The following is a 19,883-nucleotide window of genomic DNA, read 5'->3' on the forward strand; positions in this document are numbered from 1 at the left end:
TGAAAATTTCAAGTTGCAGACTTTTTCACGGACAATAGGCCAAATGAGTGAATTCTGGCCATAGAAGACATATTCTTCAACGACCTTACCTTACAGGATCAGTTTCTCATCAGTTTGGCATTAGTCCCAATCAACCCAACCACATCAGATTCATAGATTTTATCAAATTTTTTAAAGAATTTTCATTGATTCTGTTCATCTGTCCAATAGTCGTGGCCAGTCGGACTGATACCAGAATGATTATGGTGATATTCAGTGCGATACTTTGTGCGCTTAATATATGTAATCTCTATTTGAAAAATAACGATTCCACCTTATTCCCATAACCATTCAATATACACCACTTACGGCCTGAATTCGGTCGCTTACCACGTTTACGTAGGGTATAGAAGTGGTGGTCAAAGGGTAGTATAGGTCCCAGGGCGAAACATGGATTGGTACCCACGATGGAGCATAAAACCTGGGAAATGCCTGCTGTACCAACACCAACAGCTCTACTACCAAACCCTATCTCCACCTCCACGCGGTGACCGTTAGCAGCTCTTTCTTAACGAAAAGCTGCAGACGGAGAAGGATGAAGGCAAGTCTCCCGCGCCTAAAAACAGGACAAATTGTACGAACTGGTCCTCCAGGTTGGGGGTTGGGTAGAGCTGACAACCCTGCACGGAAAACAACTTGTTACGAAGCCACAACAGGAGCTTCGGACTGGACGGGTTATACAACGACGAACCGGGCAACGACAACGGAATAACGATTTGCGCATTTTCTCATGGAACGTGCGCACCCTGTACAGAGATGAAGCTGATAAGCAGCTAGCCTGTCCCAATATAAGACTGATGTAACAGCGTTACAGGAGATGCGTTGGACAGGGACCGGTTTCCTGGAGAAGAGCCGCTACACCCTATATTATAGTGGCCATCCAGTAAATCATGTGCTCGGAGTGGGTTTCTTAGTCAGCCAAAGAATGAAACCTGCTGTTATCGACTTTGAAAACATAAGCGAACAGCTATGCACTCTGCGCTTGCGAGGCAAGTTTAGAAATATAAGTCTCATTATCGTTCACGCCCCTACAGAGGAGACTGCAAAGTTGGAGAAGGATATCTTCTACGAAGCAGTAGAACGAATCCTCGAAGCCTGTCCCAGATATGATGTCAAAATCATACTTGGGGATTTTAACAGCGAAGTAGGGAAGGAGCCCGTATACAGGCGATACGTTGGCTCCCATAGCCTACACGAAAATACAAATGATAACGGACTGCGGGTTATTCAATTAGCAGGGTCACACGAAATGGTTGTTGGAAGTACCTGGTTTGCGCGGAAAGTGGTCCACAAACATACGTGGGCCTCTCCAGACGGAACCACTTTCAACCAAATTGACTACGTGTTGGTCGAACGCCGCCACCTCTCAGCCTTGATGAATGTCAGAACATATAGGGGGACCAATATAGACTCGGATCACTATCTCGTTGGTGCTCCGAGCTCGAATAACAACACCACCTAGAATCCCCTCTGAAGTTTTAAACAAGTCAGCAGGATGAAGCCTTATACATCTCGATGCTCATCCTGCCGAGACAAAGAGGGAAATCTGATTTCCGACAGAATGGGCATATTGGAGCGATGGGTTGAGTACTTTGATGAGCTACTTAACAACCAGTATCGGCGAGTTGGAGGTCCCGCCAACTGAAAACGACGGACAAATACTGCCACCACCAAGTTTAGGAGAAACAGTCCGTGCAATTCATCGGCTGAAAAATCATAAGTCGCCAGGAGCCGATGGAATTACAGCCGAATTGGTTAAATATGGAGGCGACCAATTACACCAAGTGGTTCATCAACTTGTGCACAAGGTATGGGACACCGAATCAATGCCTGGCGATTGGCAACGAGGCATTATCTGTCTCATACATAAAAAGGGAGATATCACACAGTGCAGCAATTATAGAGGTATCACGTTGCTGAGTACCATCTATAATATATATTCTCCACTATTTTACTAGGCCGGATAGCCCCATACGCCCAGAACATCATTGGCCCATACCAAAGAGGCTTCACTACAGGCAAATCAGCAACAGATCAGATTTTCTCTCTGCGGCAAGCGATGGAAAAACTGTTGGAATATGGACAACAGTTGCACCATCTGTTCATCGACTTTAAAGCCGCCTATGATAGCATAGCCAGGGTAAAACTGTACACGGCCATGAGAGAATTCGGTATCCCGACGAAATTAATAAGACTGACTAGGCTGACCCTGACCAATGTGCGAGGCCAGATAAAAGCAGCAGGATCACTCTCAAGACCATTCGACATCAACAATGGTGTACGACAAGGGGATGCCCTATCATGCGTCCACTTTAACCTGGCCCTCGAGAAAGTGATCCGTGATGCTGATGTAAATGCACGAGGAACGATCCTCTTTGAGTCCACCCAACTACTGCCCTACCCTGACGATATCGACATCATGGGAAGAACCACCCGAGACGAACAAACTGCCTTCATCCAGATCGAGCAGGCTGCGCGAGATCTTGGGCTGCACATCAATGAACGCAAGACAAAATATATGGTGGCAACGTCAGCACCGAAGTCGAATCAACTAACCCGATCAAACCGCACTGGTCAAACAGGAAGAATAAGGATAGGAGAATACAACTTTGAGACCGTTGAAAATTTCTCTTATCTAGGGTCGCAAATCACAACCGATAACAGCTACGATGATGAAATCCGCACACAGTTGTTGTCAGCCAACAGAGCCCATTTCAGCTTACAAAAACTGTTCCGCTCGAAACGTCTCACCATAGGGTCAAAGCTCTTACTGTACAAGACTATGATCTTGCCAGTCCTCATGTACTCCTCAGAAACTTAAGTTCTTAGCAAGAAAAATTGCGAACTCTTAGCCTCGTTCGAGAGAAGAATTCTCCGAAGAATTTTTGGCCTCCTACATGAGGATGGACGGTTCCGTAGCCTACACAATAACGAAATCTATGAGCGATACCATGACCGCCAAGTTGTGGATAAAATCCGGCTGAATAGCTTACGGTGGCCGGGTCACTTAATCCGTATGGATGAGGATGATCCCACCCGGAAAGTTTATAAGGGCAATATGTATGGTAGAAAAAGAAGACAAGGCAGACCCTGCCTAAGATGGAGCGATGCGTAGGTCAGGACGCCAGACGGCTTTGAGGCATATCGAATTGGTGGACCTCGGCGCAAAACCGGGATGTCTGGAGTTCCTTATTAAGGCAGGCCTAAACCGTAAGCAGGTAAGAAACTTTTCCACACGATTGGCGCATAGAATCCAAACTGAAATCGAACGGAAATAGGAAAGGCGGTTTGCTGCACCGATTTGGTTTTTATCCCACACCATGAAGATTTTTGAACGCATTCTTAACAACCACGTTCATCACCTCATTCAAATTACAGTCAACGAAGCCGGGTTCATTAAGGACTATGGAACTACTGACGCAATGCACACGGCGGGGTTACTTATAGAGTAAAATCGTAAGAAGCAGCGCCCTATCTACATTGCATTCATCAATCTAGAAAAGGCGTTTCACGGAACTTCAATAAAGCAGAGACGACTGTATGTTCCACTGAAGTATCTCCAGATTCGAATCGAAAGCTACGGATAAAGCTCACAAAATCAACCGTCGATTAACTTTCATATTGATTTTGCTTGCGTTGGCGTTGAAGAATTGGATAAGCAAACAAAGATTTTTGTAACACTTATATTAATATTTCCATAAAAAAGGAATTCGTGAGACATATTGGAGTAAGCCTTAAAAAGTGCGAAGAATATATCAAAGGTGTCATATAACAGGAAAAACAAACAAATAAACTGTCGGAGAGCTAACTAAATCCAACCATCTCGTAATTCGGAGAAACTGCGTTTCATGCCCGCCTGGAGTACATACTTATTAGAGGTGGTGGCAAAAGTTGAATTTTTACCATCACGTCCGCACGATGTACGCAGAGTATGGAGGGAGAAGTGATAGGTTCCTTCTCCCCAACCTCGTTTAAAAACCACCATGATGGTTGTCGTAACTTTTAGAGGAGATGAATGCGGCCGGTTTATAGTGAGATTAAAGGGTGGTCTATCACGGTTCTCCTTACTCCCGCCGCTTCGAGGTTGGGGTTGAAAAATCGAAGCTTACCAAGATGGTATTCGAATAACCGCTCGTCCCCCCTTTTAAGGCAACACAAACTTTGAGGAAAGATTTTTCAATAGGGTTGGAGCAAAAAGAGCTCCGACTTCTCACTCCCTATCCTACTCCCCTGCGGGATGGTGTCGATAAATATTAGATCCTACCGCATTTTCATATCAAAATAGCACCACCACAACTCTGGGGGGAATTGGAGGCTTGTCGAAGTGCCGTCAAGAAAAAGCAATATGTTATAAAAAGATTTTGAAACACAAATTTAATTCCTTTAATTCGTTCGAGAGTTATAACTCCACCGAGGATTAAAATTCGAAGAGTAGCAGATATATCAAAACCGCATCAGTGTTCATCAAGGGAGCGCCCTTTTGCCGCTCCTATTTGTTCTTAGTCTTTCTCACTCGGCATATCCAACTTTTAGTGTCTTACGTACTGCTCTATGCGGAGAGTGCTTTGACCAACGCAGGATGATCTCGAATTGCAGCTGAATAAAACAAACTGACCTCAATGAAGTAGGTACTATCACTGTCAGTGGCAGCGACCAGCCTAAAACTGAGTGTTTTAAGTATCTTGGATCAATACTATCAGCAAACGGTAAACTGACCCAAGAAATTGCTGCTTGCATCAGCGCAACATGGATAGAGTGGCGGTTCATACCTGTGTGATCTTCCTGTTCGACGAATCAACGAATGTCTCAAATCCGAAATTTACCGCAATGCCATTCGCACTGAGTATAGGTCGACCTCCAAAGACATGCGCTATCGATTGCACTCATCCTGCAAAAGTGAGAGAGACTTTTGCGTGGTACGGCCTGAACATCGAAATCGATGGGACACTCTCAAAAGACTGACCGTGCAAAAGCTAAAAAACGAAAAAGTACTCCTCCAAGTAAAATCAAAGTCATCTCGGTTACCAATGCTCACAAGCTAAATAAAACCCATGGGTATTGTCACCCCGCTGATACGCCATATGTAAAAGTTAGAATCAATCAATATATTTAGCTGACGTTATTTCTGTCAATAGTGGCGCCAAGAGTGATGTCACTCACAGCATTAACAGCACTAAAACAAAGCCGGATTTTCAAGTAGAGCGAGAGGGAGTTTGACGTAAATCGCCCCGAACCAGAATATATACCACTAAGAAAATGCATCCAATGTCGTCGCAAAAATACTAGGCCGATCACCTCAGTCGACGCGGCAGGATGAACCCCGGTACTGTCGAGAAATTGGCAAGGGTCCTTGACGCATGGTCAGCGTCAGGACGTAAGTAAATTTGTCCAAATAAAACAAATACGTGCCTGCATGCTAAATATTGGCACCCTCACTGGAAAGACAGACGAGCTCGTAGTAAAGTAAATCGCCCCGAACCAGAACATATACGACCAAGAAAATGCTTCCAATGTCGTTACAAACAAAATGATCGTGTTATAAGTCTGGCAAAAATACTGTGGCGTTCACCTCAGTTGACGCGGCAGGAAGGGCCCCAGTATTGTCGAGAAATGGGTAAGGGGTAAGGAGATGCCAATGCAAATGAAGTCGAGGAAGCAATGAAACAAATAAAATCGGGGAAAGCAATAGAAAGCGATGACATCGCATCTGATCTCTGAAAAACGAAAAGTTGGGAGCAAACATTGTGGCTCAGTGAATTCTTCAATCGGGTTATTGCGGAAGGTAGAACATCATCTGAGTGGCAAGAAAATACCACCATTCCAATATGGGAGAAGAAATGCAGTAAACTTTGTAGTATGAGGGATGTATCAAAACCGCTTCGTATCTCTGTCTGTCTGTTCGACCACTCCTCTTTCTTCTTCTTATGATCACTGTCACACGGGACAGATGATGTTTACCTAGCGTCTAATAGCAAAGATGTCTCAATTCCAAAATTTAAAAAGGGTATCCTCCGCCGTGTCGGCCACTATGGTTCTAAGTCTTGACCGCCTATGACATTGAAAGGCGCTAACGAAAATTCACTTGCCAAGATTGGTCGGAACATCGAAGTCAATGGGAAATGGCAAAAAGGCCGGCCAAAAGAACAGTGGATTGGACTCCCGACTACATTCAGATCAAGCCTTTGACAGAACAAAATGACGCAACCGGCCAAGACGAGCTGACCCTACTTCTGAATGAGACAAAGTTTAAAGAAGAAGAAGAATAAAGCGGGAAATACAGTATGTTTTGATGGTGAATCCTTGTTATAATCCAAATCGTCCTATTTAGTATAAGCTCCATATTCGTAATCATTGTCATACCCATAAGTTCAAGACTTTAATGTTCCCTGAATTCTGAATACAAACTGGCTCACCAGTTTGTATTCAGAATGAGAAACTTACACTCATCGAAGCTATTCTCTGCGCAAGAGTCCACATCGATGACTCCTCCTCAACTATTGGGCATGGTATAAAGCTCATACCATGAAGCCGATACGATTCACTGTCCAGTACTCATCTTTGAAGGTAACTATTTTATCATTTCCTCCTTCGGTACTTCTGAAGAACCTTTTTCGATTTTATCGGTAAACAATTCAGAAGTCTAAATTGCATCCTTTTCGATGTAGTTTGTGCTCAATATATAACGAAACATCTCCATTAGAAGCATCCGAATTCTCCTAGTCTTTCGAATTTCATACAACTACGAAACTTTTGGCATCAAAACGGCGTACCATAGCGCTTATTAGGCTCCTCGGAGTGGCCATTGATACCTACCCAACTTCTGAACAAGGAAAAGAAAGGCGTCATTTCTTACATACTAAACATATGTAAATATATCGAATATGAGTGTTTAATATTTATTTCTATAATATCTGTATAGCCCTGCAATGACACGAGGAGCAAATTGCCTTTCTACAGAGAACGGTTCATCTTTGCTCGCCAACCTACTCTCTCTACCTCTCGAATAATTGTGACGACTTTTCACGGAAAACGGAAACTTCTGTATATCAGGATATTTTGAGTTTGCACTTCAATTGCAAAAACCTTTTTTCTTGAACGCTTTATTACAACAAAGATGACTTCCGCGTTCTTTGCAATATGACTCCGTACAAACTATAATGGAGTCTCAACTACCATCTATCCTCCCCACATCTGTAAAAACATTTTTAATCTGATTGGATCCAAACATCACATCCAGATTGGTCCGGACATAAATTTCCTTTTTCATATTTTGATAAGATGTCGTAGAAGAGGGTTTCCATGTTCTTTGATTGTGGATATTGTTGCAGTCCAAACAAAAAGCCGTCCATTAATAGCCAAATAAATTGCTTGAATTGTTTGCACAAACGGCTTCAGCCGCCACAAATTTATTTCGGAAATGTCGGGGAATCGTTGTATGCCAGTATGTTCTTCGATTACATTCAGTCATTCATACGACCAAGTCCTCAATTTTTGCTTTCTTATCTGATAAATGAATTTCATTCTTGGAAATGAGAAATGTCGGACTCCTTGGAGTTGAGCAAAGGAAGAATTATTGTAGAGAAAATTTACTCTATTCCTGGTCTCATTGGGGAAACCCCACGGGATGTTCGAGGAAACCACCCCATTAACACTTGTGGTAATTTGTAACAACTTAAAAATCATTTTGTCAGTGAGCTAAATACATGAAAGGACCCGAGTGTGTCCTTGTAATAGTATTTTATAAAGCTTCTTGAGGTTGTGAAAACTTCAGGGGTAAGAAAACCTTCTCCCGTCATCCCCATAGTTCGCTTTTATGGCCATTGAATAGCAGGTACGAAGGTTTGACATTTCACAAGGCACCCCCCGTAATGGAATTGGTGTCCTGACATTTTGATGTGATAACAGAGAATTGAGTGGTGTTTTCGCAGGAAGTAACAAATTGAAATGGAAGTGACTTCATAAAAATATGTTTTGACAAAATGTAATATGTATGTAAAGGTGAAGAAAAATTGATGAAATGTCGGAAATTTATATACTCAATTGTTGAAAAATATCGTTGGTTGTCTCGTGTGGACATTCTTCCTGCATGGAGGACATTCTTCCTGACGCCTCAAACAATAAAAATGTTGTTATTAATTGCTATGCTGTCCTGGTAGCGGAGATATCTTCTTTCAAATTTCCAAGGAGTTTAAGGATTTGAGCGTATCCATACCCCTATATACGAACTAAAAAGCTTTCTATGCGATCTCATGGTAAACCAGGTGTCCACACTAGACAAGGCACACAAGCGTGGTCAACAATCAATGATCGATCTATGAATAAAATGTTTTTTCGATAGTTCTGTCGGACAGGAGGTTGAACTTGACAGACATATGAATAGTTAGTTTTAAATGGCAACTCAATGTTCTCAATCAAAATATAACATTTCCACCACAAATTAAAAAACATTCCAGATGAAATTAACAGCTTTCCAAATCAAATTAACGACTCTCCACACCAAATTCCCACCTTTCCAAATCAGATTCACGACTTTTCAAATGAAATTAACATTTCTCCAAATCAAACTTACACGATCAAATTATTAGGTAATCTAAAAAGCAAAGGTGACTGCATTTTCACCATTCATACAATAACGAGTGGAATTAGAAATAGAAATAGAAGAAGCGAAGTTACGCTAAGCCGACGCAAATGCAGAGGTAATGAATTTAATGAAATCCAGTGCAGAGCAATTGATGCCGGCCGCTATGCTAGTACCAACAGCAGGGACTTCCACTAACGAGGCGACAGGCGGACTAGTGGTTTCCAACGTGAAAAACACTGTCGCCGAACTATATGCATTGAGTACCAGCCAAAATACTCCTACCTCAAAACCATCAACGTCGTGTGTTCCCCCATGAACAACAGCCGACAAAAATATTGACTACTAGACGCTGGCGAAGAAGCAGAGGTCATATGAAGTCCTTCTCAAGAACCAGTACCAGAAGGCCATTCATATTCCATGAGTAAAGTTGCGAGGAATAAGTAAGCTGATACGAGAGGGATGACTTCGCTAAATACCAGGGGATTGTCGAGGAATACAACAACAAACCCCTGGGAAGCCAAGAGGAGGCAAAACCTACCGCTTTCAAGGACAATCGGTTCCAGAATGAGGTTAAAGAAGAAATTAAAAGGAACAGAGTGGGGCTCGGGCAGGAAGCAACCGCTGCAAACAGCGAAGCAGCAACGGCCGGCCCACGGAGCGAAACCCTTCAGTTACTTACAGCTGGCGATGGTAGTTCTACTAGTGTCAACCTGGCGCCGGAGGTATAGACCACCAAGTTATCGAAGATGGTCATCGACACCGTTTCGACCAGAAGAACTCACATTGGGAGTAGCGCAGGGATCTATCCTAGGGCCGGATTTCTGGAACAATTCTCACGTAGACTGCCGTGGGACTCGACATGTCAGAAGAGTCACGTCTGGTCTGTTATGCAGATTATGTTGCGGCACTTGTTGCCGGACGCACGATGGAACAGACGCGAAGCTCATTTGGCATATCGATGCGACGCGTAAGACAAATGACTGCTCATGGTTTCAGTCTTGCGCTGGAAAAACAACGAAGTAGCCATCCTGACTAAAAAGCGAATCCCGACCATATGTCCCATGTCGATAGACGGGCTAATAATTAAGTGGAAGCGCCCCCCCCCCCCTAACGGTTAAGTACCTAAGATTGACGACAGAGTCCAGCACTATGTGCATAAACGCATTCAGCTCGAAAAATCGAGTTAAAATTGGCGTAGAAATATTTCGTGGAATAACAAGAAAGTCTGGGACCATAAAACGAACAAAAAATAAAAAGAAACCAGCGGTTACAGGAAAAAAGAGTTCCACTGGAAGAAAAATAACGAAAAATTATTTTTACAGATGAGCGAATTGTACCAACTGGTCCTCCAAGTTGGGGGTTGGGTAGGACTGATATACCTGCACAGAAAACCGAAGTCATAAACCACGAAAGGAACCTCTGACAAGATAGAGTTTACAACAACAAACCCAGCAACGAAAATGGAATAATGATTTGCGCAATTTCTCATGGAATGTGTGCGCTCCCTGTGCAGACCGAATGCTGGTCAGCAGTTAGCCGATACCCTGCCCCAATATAAGGCTGATGCAACAGCATTGCAAGAGATGGGTTGAATAAGGACCGGTTTCCTGGAGAAGAGCCACTACACCATATAGTAAAGCGGCCATCCAGTAAACCATATGCTGGGAGTAGGTGTCTTAGTCAGCCAAAAAATGAAAGCTGCTGTCATCGGCTTTGAAAACATAAGAAGCTATGCGTTTGTAAAGCATAGAAATATAAGCCTCATTAACGTTCACGCCCCCAAAGAGGAGACTGCAGAGTCGGAGAAGGATAACTTGTACGAGGCAGTTGAGCGGACCCTCGAAGCCTGTCCAAGTGTGATAGCAAAGACTTGGCGATTTTAACAGTCAAGCAGGGACGGAGCCCGTATTCACGTGATACGTTGACTCCCATAGCTTACATAACGATACCAATGATAACGGACTGCGGATTATTCAGTTAGCAGTATCACACGAAATGGTTGTTGGAAGTAGGTTTGCACGGAAAGAGGTCCACCAACATACGTGGGCCTCTCAAGACGGGACCACTTTCAATTAAATTGACCATGTGTTGATTGAACGTCGCCACCTCTTAGCCCTGATGAATGTCAGAACATCTCGCTGGCATAGTGCTCCGGGTTCGAATTACAACGCCACCTATAATCCTCTCTGAAAATCAGGTGAGAGTGAGTACTGAAGCCATCCACAACACAGCTCTCCGTAATACTTCTAAGGGGGAAATGGATGCCGCAATAATCACAGCTAACTAATGTCCTGAAGATGAAGCATCAATAAATGATCTTCACAACCACCTGTGGAACGTTATCATTGATACGGCCACAAACAGCCGCAAGAATAGTCGGAACGGCTGGTTCGACAATGAATGTAAGTTAGCAACAGAATGGAAGAATGCTGCATACCAGGCAATGCTATACTCTCAAAAAACGCTGGCACGCCCAGAGGCCTATTGCGAACTTCGTCGAGAGGAGAGTAGACTTCACAGACGGAAAAAGGAAGCCTGGAAGAACAAACAAGTCTGGGAATTCGAGAAGTATAGAGAGCAACTGCACCAACCGCCCAAATTTTACCAATAACTCAGCAGGGTGAAGTCTTATACACTTCGATGCTCATCCTGCCAAAACAAAGGGGGAAATCTAATTACCGACAGAGTGGAGATATTGGAGCGATGAGTTGAGTATTTTGATGAACTGCTCAATAACCAGAATATCGGCGATTTGGAGGTCCTGCTAACTGAAGACGGCGGAAAAATGCTGCCACCAGCAAGCATGGAAGAAACAATCCGTGCAAATTCGCAAAGTCGCCAGGAGCCGATGGAATTAAGGCCGAATTGGTTAACTATGCGCGTAACCATCTACATCAAGCGGTTCACCAACTGATGCTCAACCGTTCAGCGAATCAATGCCTGACGACTGGCAACGAGGCAATATCACTACAGCAATTATAGACATATCACGTTGCTAAGCACTATCTATAAGATATTCTCCACTATCTGGCTAGCCAGATAGCCACATACACCCAAAACATCATTTGCCCATACCAAAGAGGCTTCGCTCCAGACAAATCAGCAGCAAATCAGATTTTGCACCATCTTTTCATCGACTTCAAGGCGGCGTAAGATAACATAGTCAGGGTAAAAGAGTACACAGCCATGAGAGAGTTCGGCATCCCGACGAAATTGATAAGACTGATAAGGCTGACCCTGACCAATATGCGAGGCCAGATAAAAGCAGCAGGGTCACTCTCGAGGCCATTTAATATCAACAGCGGTCTAAGACAAAGGGACAAAGTGATCCGCGATGCAGATGTTAATGCAAGAGGTGTCCTATGTAAGCTGACGCTACTGGCATAATGGGAAGAACAACCCGAGATGTATAGTTTACCTTCATCCAGATCGATCGTTTGGTTGTGGATAAAATCCGGCTCAACAGGTTGCGGTGGGCGGGTCCGGAAAGTCTATAAAGGCAATATCTATGGTAGAAAAAGAAGAGTGGCAGACGCTGCCTCAGATGAACCGATGGATAAGTCAAGACGTCAGTCAGCTCTTAGGGATCTCGAACTGGTGGACCTCGGCGAAAAACCGGGATGTCTCAAGTTCCTTACTAAGGCAGGCCTAGATCGGATACCGGTGGTTGCACCGTTGATGATGATAATAAGAAAAAGTTTAATTTGGGTGCTTACTCTTTTTTATTTTCATGATCTGCAAAAGGACAAGGGGATTTTGAGTTGCTGTCAGATAGGAGGAAGTTAAGAGAGCTAATGGTTTGAGCTGAAATTTGGTACCACGGGACAAGAAATAAAGTTTATTTCTGGTCGCATGAACAGTATACTCAAACTCAAATAAAATAGATGACTAAAGATTACTACAGGGAAGGTAAAGTAGTTCGCTACACAGGTCGTCATTTACATGCCCAATACGTCCTCCCACCCAAAGAAACCCCAATCCCTATCCCAGCCTTCTCTGACACACCGAACTCCTCTACTCTTTAACATCTAATAAACGTTATTAGTTTAAATCCTTGATCATCGTCATCTATTTGGAATAATTATAGCTACCATTCGTGAAAATCATATTAGATGAAACCGGACAACCCCAACTCAGACACCATCTAATATGCGGGTACGTTCTTACACCACTTTCGCCGTATGAAGCTCAATAATGCACTCTACTACTACCGTGCTCTTAAATCGAGCTCCATCCTGGATGAATCCTGAATGGCAGAGCCCAGCGTTTTACCATTTCGTCACAAAACAACTTAATATCGTTCAGGATGCAGATGTACATATGTAGGTGAAATGGGCTCATTGACCTGAATGCATTTCAACTACTGTTTCGAATTCGAAAAGGAATCTATGAAAATTTAATGAACTGCCATGAATGACGACTCCTAAAAGCAATCTCACTGCGAAAGATTAGTTATGAAGGATTTTTCTTCATTCACACACTCGCACAAGAAATTGTGGTAAACGAAGGGAACACAGTTGCTACCGTCCATTTTTGCTACACTTCTCTCGTGGGGCTTCACGGCTGTAGTGGCTTTTGTTCGCGTAAATGGATGTTTAGGTGCTTTAAATTTTTTCTTCAAATTGATTTGGTTTATTTTGAGGTATGGAGTCAACGACCACTTGATATTTGATTTGGGATCCAGGAAGGAATAGCAAATATTACTAGTTGTTGTACAACTTACGAGCGCTTGACAATATACAAATCCCATATCTTCAACAAAAAAAAATTTCTCTCTTAAATAGAACCCAAGGTCGGGTATTACAGAAGGAAGGATAGCTTCAGTGCCAGGGGGTAGGTGAGGAAATTACCGGAACTTTGGGGCCTCGCAGATTACTCATTGAGGAAGCTATCAGGATACGTAGCAGTTGCATAGGTATAACAGCCGATTCCATTAAATGAAGAGAAAGAATAATAAAAATCTAAGGTCCGGTATGGATAACTGGCGGAAGTCGTCTAACTTGGTGACTGGACCCCTGAGGAGAAAATTATCATCCACCCATACTACGAAATAACAACGGCGGGGGTACATACAACATCTTATCGCCCCTATTGAACCAGAAACTCGTAGAACGATCCTCGCAATGGGTGCACGTAACTGCGCAGTATCACTTTACTACTCGCAGGGACACAATCCCAGTCGTCATCAGGAAGCATGTTCGACTTAAGGTCATCATGGAGACTTGGGTTCTTAGTAAGAAGAATTGCGAACTCTTGGCCGCGTTCGAGGGAAGAATCCTCCGAAGAATTTTTGGCTCCCTACATGAGAATGGACGATTCCGTAGCCTACACAACGATGAAATCAATGAGCGATACCATGACCGTCCGGTTGTGGATAATATCCGGCTCAATAGGTTACGGTGGGCGAGTCACTTATGGATGAGGATGATCCAGCCCGGAAAGTCTATAAGGGCAATATCTATCGTAGAAAAAGAAAACGAGGCAGAGCCTGCCTAAGATGAAGCGATGGCGTAGGCCAGGACGCCAGAGAGCTTTTAGGGATATCGAATTGGTGAACTTTGGCGCAAAACCGGGATGTCTGGAGTTCCTTATTAAGGCAGGCCTAGACCGGATACCGGTTGTTGCGCTGTTGATGATGATGATGATGATGGAAACTGGTGACCAAGAGCTGATGGGAGCAGATTCGGCGGCGCCAACAACGAAGCACTGCAGGCAACAGTTGCAGTACTCGCCGCAACACTCTTCTTTACCGTCCAGCTGAAGTCTCCACTGAGCTTTAAGACGAATTTCGAAGAGCGTGTATAGAATTCTTGGGAATGGATCCTTTCCATAGACCAGTTATTTCCAGGGTCTATACATCTCCAGCAACTCCAGGAAATTCGCTTTAATGTTATTGATTTGAGTGGCTGAAGAGGTCCACTATGGTGGCTCATTAAAGCAAAACATTGCCAAGCAGACTCTAATCAGGACTGGCACTGGCCTGCCAACAGATAGGTGACGGATAAAGTACATAGGATTTACCCGAACTATGCCATCCCCAGTGATACACCTGTAATTGAAATTCTAGACACACTAATAGAACATATGCCGGAGGAACTTCTTCATATCACTCAGCGAATGCTAACAGAGCCTCCAGATAGTACAGTTTTCAGTGAAGCAAGCACCAAAATATTCGGGTGGACTTTTGGGATTACCTACCCAGCATGGTAAAGGGATTACCGACGAAACCACCCACCATGCCACTATTCCAGGCATGAATTTTGCGGATGTCATCAAAGAGGAGGTTTGTTGAGCCAAAAAAACAGCTCGGAGACCTGGAGAGGCCCTGGTCTGGATCTGAAGAATTTCTGGTACACTAGTGTGCACGGTCGGTTGGCACTTATCATAAACCAAGTCATTAGTCGGCCGGAGGAATTTACATCCTTTGTCACTGCGTCAACAATCTGGTCCCTAAAAAGATACGATTTTGGACCTTGCTAACACAAAACCGACTGCTTGCTTACTAAACCTTCACAAATTCATAATATCCATTATTAGCGGAAAAGTCAATGCAAACCTCGAGATATTCTGTGCAAAGAACAGACGGAATACCCAGCTGGATCAAGGCTTTGAACAGCGTCCCATATACCTGGCTAATCGATATCCTACTTCAATATCGCATTGATTCCATTGATAAAGTTCTTGGCGATAATCATGGAAGGATAGCATACCACCAGCAGTAAGCGCAGCGAATGTGTTTGCTATTCCTTAACTGGTATATGCACTACCGTAGATGAAGATCAATTTGGAAAACGTCTAGCAGCGGATATGGACTGCTCTGTATGTCTAAACTCCGATTGCATTCCCCAAACTTTACCATGGAGCTGATGAACCTGTCTCGAGGAAGCAGGGGGGGGGGGGGGGGTTTGGAGGGCGTACTTGACTTTGCCAAACAGCATCACCGTCACGTCGACTCACTAAGCGCTTATTTTTACAACAAGGAAAAGGCAGATTGATAGCTAACCCCATTCAAGTTAAAGGATCGTCTGAGTGGGGTTAAGTCATAGCAAGAGCAGATCCATTGTCCGCGGTAGCCCTTTGTCAATCTCCATTTGTCGTACAGATGGCTATATGCTCTTTGCAAAGACGGGGGGTTTATGTACGCCATTCAGAACGGCGTGGTCACCGCCCGCGCTAATACATAGCATGTCCAATACGCAATACTTGCGTTAGAGGTGGAACCTAGCCAGAATGAGAACTGAGGTCCGGAAACTCTTCAATTGAGCGAAACAAACAGGAGGCTAACCCTGACAACCTATAATAACGAGATCAGGAAAGCAAAGCGAAACAGCTTCAGGAAATTCCGTAAAGGGATAGAACAAACCATAGAAGCATTCAGACTATACAAAGCTGTAGCCAAGGATAGGGGAATACCCTCTCTCTGTCTGAAAGGGGAAGGGTCCTCCTCATTTTCGCCCCTGCTGGAAACCAGCAACATTTACTCTGATAAATAACAGATAGAAGGAGAAAACAGTAAAATTCAAAACTAGCAAAAGAAGTATGCTAGGAAACCACTAAAGTCATCCGGAGTGGATTGAATTTTCCCAGCACTACTTCAGAGGCGCTTAAAAATCTCCTAAGGGTGGTAAAAAGCAGCATAGTGATCATAACTCCGAAAGCAGTTAACAACGGCCCTTTTCACTCCAAATCCTTCAGACCAATTTGCCTAACATCGTTCGTACTCAAAACGGTGGAGAAGGTCATCGACAACTATATTAGAACTAACGTTCTAATGCATAATCTAAACATTAGTGTCAACAGGCAGGACGGTCAGCCGAAACTGCCCTGTATCAGCTGATGAATGTCTTACGCGATGATACAGAAACTGGAGAAGTAGCACTGGATGTGCGGACATCGAAACACCTAGCACGCAGAAATACGAAATTCCCTAGTCCGCAAGAGTGTCGGGGACACCTTGGCCTTTTAGATGAGAACGTTAAGACGTAGGCAACTAGCGGTGCCGACCAGCTACGAATTCTATTATTATGAGGACTACTCAAGATTGGCGGGGTGAAGTACTATCACCGTTAATGGGGAGTATAGTATTTGATGATTTGGTTACCCTGATGATATTGAATTAACTTGTAAGGGCACACTATGTGATAGAAGATGAAAAATGGATTCAGAATTGTTAGTGCCCGAGCATCAAGGCCACTGTAGGCCCATTCACAAAAAAGCGCAAGCTTGATTATCTAAGAACGGCAGACTCCATAGTGTGGAGGTTAACCGGGAAACAGCGGGCAACTATTTTGGAATCACACTAGACCAAAAACTACTCTGGAAGACGCATGTTGGGAACATATATCGGGAAGCTACAAGCGCATTGATGATTTCCATGTCCATAACAGAAAAGAAAGAAGTCGGGATACCGGAAGCTAGACGCTTCAGATATGAAAGGTTTTGTGTATTTCTTTTATATAGAGATTTGAGTGTTTTGTTCCATTAGTATGTAGCACTAATATATGCATATACCCACTTTCAAGTGATATTGACATTCACAGTCTTGAATTTGCACTGAAGCGACAGCTTTGACCTATTATAACTTTGTAAGTAACAGAGCATGATCCTATCAAATTTTGTTAAATCGAACTATGATGTAGCCCACATTATTGCAAAATTTTGTGATTCTAGGGTGAACTTAAGGGGGGCTTTCCTGCCAATTACTAAAAATTATAATAATGTACTATTATTAACTTAATTTGAACAGGTATCGGTATGGAGGGTATTTCGGAGCCTAGCCACCATTTAGTGGCAGCTCCCTGATTTTTTTCAGATTTTTCAGTTTGGTAGTTTCTGAGAATGGGTTCGTTAAAAAAATGATCACTTTGAACCCCCCGCACTCCCCACCTTTCTAACAAATGTCAAAACTAACTGGCTTCGAAAAGTACATAGTGAGACCTTTCATTTGATACCCCACATGACTATATTTGATGAAAAAAAAATTTAAACCCCCCTTAAATTCGACGTAAAAAAATGTAACTCACTATATGCGTAAGCGTTCACAGTTCCCATCTTTCTACCAAATTTTGTGTCAATCGCTACAACCGTCTCCGAGAAAAATGCATGTGACGGACAGACAGACAGACAGGCAGACGGACAGACAGACAGACAGTAAACCGATTTTAATAAGGTTTTGTGTTTACACAAAACCTTAATAAGAATGCTCCCTGAAAATACTTCGTTGGATATAAATCTCAATAGTAGAACCAATTATTACCTACGGAGCATAAAAGTTACAAAAACTTCAATCGCTGGCTTGTGTGTATATCACTGGGACAAGAGGACGTGCCCAACGGCATCAGTGGAGGTCTTTCCGGAATTGACTTTTTCATCTAACATACAGATGCAAACAAGAATGGTAATCATCAGAATGTTTAGATATTCGAAAAAGATTGACGATATTCGTTTCATGCGGTGTCCCGTATTATTCATGCCAATGAAGTTCCTTCAACTTCCTTATAGGGGGGTGAACATTGCCGTTCTGACTAATAGTCAGACAACAACTAATGCACTTAGGTTCAACCAGGTAATCTCTAAACTGCTATGAAAGTCCCTCAATAGGCTCAAAGCATTCGTTTACTATAATAAGGTTTGGGTACTCCGAGTTCCTAACCATTTTGGTTTAGAAGACCTACCTCATTGTCTTCTCGCACTTCTCTTAGTGTTTGTTAAGGAAGCGCTTTTCGGCCACTCCTCTTTGTTCTTGTCATGGACGTTGTTATTTGGAACATTCAACGCTTAGAAGCCTACACACTTCTGTATGCAAACAATCCTTTCTAGCTTCTCATAATAAAGCGAAGCTCGCGCAACTCATCCAAAAGCGCCTCGTGGTCCACGATGTGTGACTAAATCTGATTAACACAAAGCTTTTTACAACCGACCCTGATGAAACTGTCAGGATCACGACCAGAAATGATCGAGAATGGTGAACTGTTCTCAGCCAAGGGTGAATTGCACTATGTAATTAATCCATGAATCAGTGCAAGCTGGATTTTCGATGATATGGTCCTGTAATCTGCACTAATGAGTTGCACTAGTTAAAACTGCCCAGTTGATAGGAAAGGAGCCAAAGGTCGACCAAACGGCAATGACTTGATACACCAGACCGACAGAAGTAGAGAATCCGATCTAAATGAACCGGTCCCGCCACGGAACGGGTATAAGACGAAAGAAAATAGAAAGAGAACTCATAAGACTCAGATTATCAAAATCAAACAAATTTAATTTAATTGTCTAAAAATACAATAAGATTGTAAATAATAAAATTACTTCGAACTAATAAATTATAATTCTCTTTTATCTTTTGTTAACTTGCATTTCATATGCAAGTATGCAAAATATTGAAGTACTCAGTGAGCCATAAGGGAATTATAAGCAGCTGAAAAGTGGCACCTTCCGATACTTATCTCTTATCATGAAGTTTTACAATGTACACTGCATTCATAAATAAATTCTATTTGTTACGATTCCTAATAGTATCTTAGATGATAAGATAATAACATGTTATATTCAACTTTTTGAAAAGTTAATATTTAAACAGTGTCAATTGAAACAATACAACCTCATTGTTAAATTAAAAAAATAGCAACTCTGGGGCAGGTGTATGGTGGCAGGCTTTGAAGAAAAAATACAATAGAACGATGCTTAATAGAATTCAAAGAACCGCGTGTGCAGGTGCTACTGGGGCTCTGCAGTCCTGCCCGCAGATGCTCTCAATGTACTCCTGCGTCTCCTTCCCCTACACCTCCACATTAAATATGTTGCAGCGTGCAGTGCCGTAAGACTACGTGAGTCCGGATGCTGGGCAGCAAAGTCCTACGGCCACAGCAACATTCTAGATGAAATACCTCGGGAAATCTGGGAATCCCCCACGGATTATGCCACACGCAAGCTGAACTGCGCGAGAAACTTTGCTGTGGAACTTCCAACCAGGGCAAAGTGGAAGACCGGCGGCGTGTTGCAAGACTATGATACAGTATGCTTTACGGACGGATCAAAGATGGCCTGTGGAGTCAGCGCGGAGGTTTTCTCGAATACACATGGTGTATGGTCTCTCAGGTTTCGCCAGTGTATTCCAGGCGGAAGTACTGGCGATATTGAAAGTTTGTCGATGGCTGGAGCGAGATTCGAGCCGACAGCCAAGTACTCAGCGAGGACATATTCCAGGCTGGTGGGGCAATGCAAAGACGCGCTGAACCGTCTGGCTGGCATGGTCAAGGTCACT

At 43.3% G+C, this 19,883-nt stretch overlaps 1 protein-coding gene across 2 annotated transcripts in view; it reads right to left on the minus strand.

Moving 5' to 3' along the window:
- Positions 1 to 19,883, minus strand: part of LOC119652981 (solute carrier organic anion transporter family member 4A1) — a 114,978-nt gene that overhangs the window by 83,527 nt on the left and 11,568 nt on the right. Inside the window, exon 1 of one of the 2 annotated variants that reach the window (XM_038057393.1) lies at positions 18,541 to 18,743. The exons of the other annotated variant lie outside the window; for it this stretch is intronic. The gene's annotated coding sequence lies outside the window, so the exon portion shown is untranslated. Of the gene's footprint in view, positions 1 to 18,540; positions 18,744 to 19,883 lie in introns of those variants that run through there. 2 annotated transcript variants of the gene reach the window in all.

Source organism: Hermetia illucens, chromosome 3, assembly GCF_905115235.1.
Source record: "Hermetia illucens chromosome 3, iHerIll2.2.curated.20191125, whole genome shotgun sequence".
Classification (NCBI taxonomy): domain Eukaryota; kingdom Metazoa; phylum Arthropoda; class Insecta; order Diptera; family Stratiomyidae; genus Hermetia; species Hermetia illucens.